At 50.4% G+C, this 7,062-nt stretch overlaps 1 non-coding gene across 1 annotated transcript; it reads left to right on the top strand.

Annotated features, from left to right (window-relative positions):
* Window positions 1–4,066: 4,066 nt before the first annotated feature.
* MIR2962 (microRNA mir-2962) lies at window positions 4,067–4,151 on the top strand. Its single transcript, NR_048963.1, has one exon. It is a non-coding gene; the product is annotated as a microRNA mir-2962 (primary transcript).
* The last annotated feature ends 2,911 nt before the right edge of the window (window positions 4,152–7,062 follow it).

A 7,062-nucleotide genomic window follows, 5' to 3' on the forward strand; every position in this document is an offset into this window, starting at 1 on the left:
AGGTTATCTTCATGACTGCAAAGAGCTGCCTTCTCCTTAAATCTGCTTTTGCCTTCCTTTGCTTTTTGACTGACAGGCTCTAATGAGGGGAGAGTGTTGTAGTGCCCTGTATAGTGAGTGGTCAATAAAAACCAAATTGCTTTGTACAGCAGAGGTAATAACACAGCTTGTTATTGGCACAGCTGATCCTGATATTGGGGCCCTTGGTAAGGAGACAAGGGCTTTCTTCTGCCTTAAATAGTAAAAAGGGCATATCAGCAATTCATTTTCTCCCCTCTCATCCATGGAAAATGGTAATTGGGAGTGACGGGGCTTTGTTGTGGCTCTTCTCCCGTGTGGGATATTTTCTGTGGGGTGGCTGAGATGGCTCTTGTACTCCTGAAAAAAAAAAAACAAAAACAGGCATGTGAGGTGGGGTTGTTACAGGGCTGGCAGGTGGAGTAAGTGAGGATTGAAATGGAAGAGGCAGTGTGAAATTCCTTTTACTGCTCCCTCTTGGGATGATTGTGCTGAGCTTGGCAAAAGCATCCTTGATGAAAGGAGCAGTTAAAACATGGGTTACCTGTAAGTGTAGCAATAAGTTGGGGTTTTTTTGTCCCTGAGGGCATTGCTCTGGGGTGCAGATCTATATGCCTTCAGTTCTGAGTCATTTGGTAAGGTGTCAAAATATCCCCCCAATATCCCATCTCCAGCTTCTCCCTGAGCATGCACCCAGTTCTTTCCTGCAGGTGTGGCAGAGTCACTGTCAGTGCTCCAGCTGCTCCTTCCTGAGCTGCTCAGGATCTTTGTTCTGCAGGAGCTCTGTGAAGCTGGAAGGAATCCTCCACCCAGCACAGCTGTGAAGGTATTGATCTGCCTCTTCAGGAGAAGCCAAGCTTGTTCATGTTGGGCTAGATCTCATACCAGAAGGCAGCAGCCAAGTTGGAGGGGCTACAAAGAACAGCTGCAGTGACTGAGATGAAGGAATTGGGCAATGGCAGAAGATTTCAGGAATTAAAGCTGTAAGTCTGTCTAAGTGATGATTTAAAAAAGCCAAGAAGATGTAGCTCAGTACAAAACGGCTGCATGGGGGTAACCCACAGAAATGGGTTTGGAATTAGTGTGGCTGAAGGCTGAGCTGTGGAGAGGTGAGATGTAAGGAAAGCAGAGGAAAACAAGATGTTAGGAGAAACCTTTTGCCAATGAGTTTGGCTGCAAACAATCTCCCTGGAGAAATGGAGGCAGATCTGTGTTGTTTTAGATAATCAACACTAGGCTGGACAAATCATTGCTAAATACACTGCAGGGAATGACCCCTTGTCAGCTGTGAGCTGGATGAAATGCCTGGCTCAGCCAATTTCCATTTGCTTATCTCAGTGGGAAATATATTGCATGCATAATTCTTGGTTTGGGGGTTCATTTTAGTTTTACTGTTAAACCTCATAGATGCCTTGAGTGAGCCTGGCTGCTCCATAGGAGGAACACGTTGAAATGAAGCTGCTTGGTGTGTGCCCTAATCTGTATTCTGAGTCAGTCAGGGTTTTAACAGTTGCTGCAAAATCTGAGCAGAAATATCTGCTGGGATTTACCAAACACACAATGCCTGAGTGTTGCCATGAATCAGAGCAGCCTTATGGGAGGCAACAATTCAAACTCTTGAACAGCAACAAAATGTGAAGAATAGGTACAGGTCGATCAGGTTGATTTTTGTATGTTTGAATGGTTTTGGGGATCGTTGTGGGTTTGTTTGGTTTGGTTTTTATGACTGCAGGGTAGGATTTGGGTGGGCAGACATCACTGTTGACTGCACAGTTTGCTTACAAAGCTTGCTCAAGAGACTTGTGTCTCGTCTTAAAAGCAGAGCAGGTCAGCACCAGCTGCCCCAGCCTCCACATGGCCTCAGCAGACAGACCCTGGTCACTGAGGGGCTGATGTAGGATTCATGAGTATTCAAGGGACTGATTTCTGTCTGGTTTGTGGTGTGAAACCCACCACCACACCATTCCCCGAGCCCCCTGCAGGCTCAGAGCTCAGCACAGAGCAGACACTGAGCTGCCTTCAGAGCAAACATTTGGGCAGGATCGCAGAAGAGCTGGAAGCCACGTGATTTCCCTTTATTTTGAAGGTTCTTATAAATATGTATGTTTTCTAAAAGCTCTGTTCTGCTCCAAACCTCAGTCTTTCAGATTTAAGGACACTTCTCTCACAGATGTGGGGTTTGTTATTAAACCCCCTGCTGAAGCTTGGCAGCAGAGCTGGTGAGCAGTGCTCAAGTCACCTGCAGTGGGTGGAGAGCAATGTGGAGAGCAGCTTCTCCAGCCCCTTCTCCAGCCCTGAGGGTGCTGGTGGATGTTGTTGAGAGTCTTTGCTGCAAAATGCTACTGCTGCCTCTGTGACTGTGATCTTATCTCACCCAGACAAAGTGCACAGCACTCCTCGCTTGTCCTTACAAGGAGCCTTTTCTTTTCAGTCTGTCTAGAATCAAGCGTTGGCTCAAGGTGGCCGGGCTGAGCTCTGCAGGAGCAGAACAAGGGTGATTTCCCACTTACCAGCCGGAATTTGTGATGTGCCACGATGGAAGATCGAAGGAAGATCCACAAAATCTCCTCCTGCTTGGCTTTGTCTCAGCCCAGGGCTGCCTGCAAACTGCAGGCAACGGGAGAACAGCTGATGAGTTCACCACAGCCACCCTTCCCTCTTCCTACATTAGCATAACAATTACAGCCCCAGAGGCTGTAAAGAGAATACAGGCTTTAAAAAATAAACTAGAATTTAACAGAGAAATTAATAGCGTGGCAAATTGTAACGCTGAGCGTGCCGGCTGCGTGTCAGTGTCGAGCGACAGCTGTACGTGCAGCCTTGGCACAGTTTGATTTCCAGACCTTCCGCTGCATTTGGCCATCATTCCAATATCTACCCTTCATTTCCTGGGGAAAGAGCCTGCAGGGCACCGCTCCTGCTGCCACTTTCCCCAAAAACCCCGAGTGTTTTGTGTCTGTCGCGTTTCTCTGCAGCCATGTGATGTATTGGCATTAAAATGCTGCACGATGGAAAATTAATTTATGGCAGTGATAGCCATTAGAGCTGCTGTAGTCCGAATCTGGGAGTGTTGTGGGTTATAAATCTTGATTTTTGAGGGATTTCTTATTTAGTCACATATAGCTCAGCTATCGAAGCAGTTGGTAAATGCCAGCACTGGGTGCTTGCTGTGACCTGCAGTGATACCAGGGGCAAAGCAAGAGCAGCTCACTCACATCTTGTCAAGCACAGAACAGCTTCAGGGACACCCTTATGGCTGAGCTGGAAGCTGTGGAGTCCCGCTGAACGCTGCTCACAGTCCTGAGATCATCCGCATGTAAAATGGTTGGAATGCGAGATGCGGGTGATGCCTGGGAAGCCGAAGGTGTCCCCAGGAAGAGCTGATGCATTCCTGTGCTTGTGGTTTTTGAACCAGGATGTTGAAGTCACTCTAATGGCATTTTTTCCCCCCCAAACCCTCTGGAAAAGCAGCTGTTTTGGTAGCTTTTTGTGCCAGCGGTGACCATGCCTTGTCTGGGGGAGCAGCCAGCATTGATGCCAATAATTCCTTTGGCTCTTTTTCTGACTGAGTCAGATCACTCAAGCATTAACCTTAAAATAGCAACTATTTTTGTAGTTGATATAATTAATCTCCTGTGTGTGTATGTTCCTTCCCTATTCCAGGCTCTGATGCTTCACCACTCCCCTGCTGACCCACTCCTGCTTTGGCACGAGAAAACTCTGAGCAAAACTTGGCTTTTCCACAAAAAAAGCACGAACTACAGGCTGTGTGTGCTCTGCTCCGTGAGTTCACTGCCGGGCTGGTGTCTCCAGTCACAGATTCCTCGCTCATGTGCTCTGTTGGTTTTGGAGCATCCTCTCGATCTGTTTTTGGGTGGGTGGATGTGGAAGGGGGATGCTCACAAGCTGCCAGGACTGGGGGTGACAGTGGCCACAGAGACAGCTGTGATGGGTGGGTGGGTGGATGGGTGGGTTTCGTGATGCAGTTGGAAAAAGCCCTTTGGAGGAAGCCTGAAGCCTGAGCTGACCCGGTGTGGGGCCTCGTCCAGCCCTGGGAAGGGGAGGAGCGAGGAAGGGGATGGGATGGGCTAACCAGGGTCCATCCCCTGCCTCTCTTCTCCCTTTCCTGGGGCAGCTCCTGCAGCAAAGCACATCTAAGAGTGCCAGTGCGCCATCCTGGCTACTGCCCCATCCCCAACTTCCCACCCCACAGACAGCTCCGGCCGTGCCGAGGTGGGATTCAGTGGGTGCTGTGCCTGGGCTGTGTGGCACCAATGATTTTTTAGGTCTGAGCACATCAGTGAGGAGGATGAAGGGAGAAATAAAAGACCATTTGTGATGAAGCACAGACTGAGCACAGAGACTGGGACAGTCTGCACTTCGCTGCTTGCATGCAGTGCTATTCCCACGAGGCAGCTGCAATCCTGGCAATTAAATCAGGAAGGATACATTGGGGAAAACCCCCGTGATGGCGTCTGAGCTGCTGATTAAATGTGCACAGCCTGGTGAGCCCACGTGGAACAAACGGCTGCGTGGCTGAGCCTGACAGACTCACTGTGTCCTGGGCAAAAAACTCCGGGGATTTATTAAACACTTCCAAGCAGATACCCGAGGAAGGAAAAGCTTTCTGCAGACACACACTCGGCTGTGCAGCCCACACAACTCTCAGCTTTTACAGTCAGAACGTGCAGCATCGGATCCATCCCAAGCTCCTGCGTGGCAGGAGGGGTGGCAGCTTCCCTTGGAGCAGGAACCCGCTCTGACCACGGCAGCAGCAGCAGATATTGCCCAGGGAATGCTCATTTCCATGGCTGCACTGTGTGGGTCAGACAGCAGAAGCCCTGCGAGCACACACTGCTTAATCAAAAAGTCAGCCCAGGGCAGAGCTGGGCTGGCTCTGAGCTTCTCCTGCAGCTGCTGGTGGTGAGAGATGTGAGCAATGCCTGAGGTCTGTCTTGGAAGAGAAAGCCTGGGGCATTTATAAAGCAAAACTACTCTCCAAGACTGGCCTGCAGTGGATTTTCCTCTGAGCAAACAACCCAACTCCTTCCCGGGCACACTGACCACATTCAGCTGGGCACGATTGTTTTGTGTCCCACTTGCTGTTCAGATTTCAATCCTGTCAGCCCCAGGAGTTTTTCCAGGCTTGGGCTGTGTTTCTCTGCCTGTAGAAATGTCACTTCATTCTAGAAAATGTCACTAGAGTTGTTATTTAAACAGTAATAGGGTTAAAGCTAATAATTGGGAAGTGAAAGTGAGTGGCTTGCATAGTTTCCAATTACTTTTCTCCTCTCGTCTGTGTGATTTGAGTTCTCTCCTCAGCGTTTCGCGTGATGGAGGCAGGGTAGAGTTTTAAATAGAATTAAATCCTTTCAACCTGAGTTTTGCAGCAGCAGAGGAGCCTGTGCTAGAACGCCTGTGCTGTGCAGGGAAGGTTTGGGACCTCGCTGGACCCCCAGCTGGGCACTGACAGGTCATGCTCTGCACACAAAAGGACACCCCTGCTGCGATGTGGTTACAGCCCAGAGAGCACAGCTGAAGGGAAATACTGCAAAAACTGGAGTTTTGCTGATGGAGGGAGCTACACAGGATGTTTTTCCAGCACATTTTGGGGCTAGACTGAAATCTGCTGAGGCCTATTGGAGTTGCAGGCAGGTCTTTGTCCCTAAAAGCCATGCTGAGAGGGATGCTGGAGGGGAGACACGACCTCACAGAGCTCTGACTGCCTCGTGCTGCCAATCCCCTGTGCTCTGTGCCATCCCTCCAGCTCATCCCCCAGGCTGTGCTGCTGCTGGGACATGGTGATGGTGTTTTCATCCTCTCCTGCCTTAATGAGCTCGTTTGTGTGAGGCTGGGTAATGGAGGACGAGGCATTTTAGAAACATCCACTTGGGGAATGTATCCCTGGAGAAGTGAGTGTCAGGCAACGTTTGGCTGGTTAGAAACAATAAAGGTGCAAAGAGCAGTGCTGTGTCAGCTGTGCTCCTCTGTGTCCTCTGCAAACACCCCGTGTGTGTTGTGTTGGGCTCTCCACAGCCTCACAGACAGGTTTTGCTGTATCCAGGCATAGATTTTTCCCCTCTAGCTGCTACCACGGGAGTCCAGGCATGCCCAGGCAGCTCCAGCAGAGCCCTCATTGCAACACGGGCAGGAAGAAAAGTGTATTTATCGTGTGCATCGGTACAGCTAATGACTGCACACAGACACCGAGCTGTTGTGGAGGCACAAAGCCCTGCATGGGTTTGAGGTGGGGAAAAGCTTGGGTGCCGCTGCTTTTAGCACTTGTATGGTTTCCTGGCTGCACCACAAACCTGCTGGAGGTTGAATCTGTGGGGCTTTTGAAGTGATTGAACTTCATCTCTCTATGTACACATTGCAGAGGGTGAGTGAAGGCGCAGTGGAGCCCTGATGTGAGAGAATGGTAGAATCACAGAAGGGTTTGGGTTGGAAGGGACCTTAAAGATCATTTAGTTCAATCCTCTTTCCAGGCAGGGAGACCTTCCACTAAGCCAGATTGCTCAGAGCCCCATCCTGGCCTTGATCACTTCCAGGGATGGGGCAGCCACAGCTTCTCTGGGAAATCTGTGCCAGGGCCTCACCACCCTCAGAGAGAAGAATTTCTTCCTGATACCTAATCTAAACCCTGCCCTCCGTCAGTGTGAAGCCATTCCCCCCTCATCCTGTCCCTTCATGACCTTGTCCAAAGTCCCTCTCCAGCTCTCCTGGAGCTCCTTTAGGTGCTGGAAGGGGCTCTAAGGTATTCACAGAGCCTTCTCTTCCCCAGATTGAGCAAATCCAGCTCAGCCTGAACACCCTGAGTTGAAAGGGACCCACACTGATCTGACTCCTCCACGTGGGGAACAGACCCCTCTTCATCTGGGGAACCCAAGGGTTGGAAAACGCTTCTACCACTTGAGGTGTTGATGTCCCACCAAGGTCACCCCCGGACACCGGGCTCAGCCTCACTCCATGCTCTGTGTTCCCACCGCCAGTTCCCCTTCTCCTCATCCCCCCGCTGCCCATCAGCCCCCCCAGCAGGACCCC

This window comes from Taeniopygia guttata, chromosome 17 (genome assembly GCF_048771995.1).
Source record: "Taeniopygia guttata chromosome 17, bTaeGut7.mat, whole genome shotgun sequence".
Classification (NCBI taxonomy): Eukaryota; Metazoa; Chordata; class Aves; order Passeriformes; family Estrildidae; genus Taeniopygia; species Taeniopygia guttata.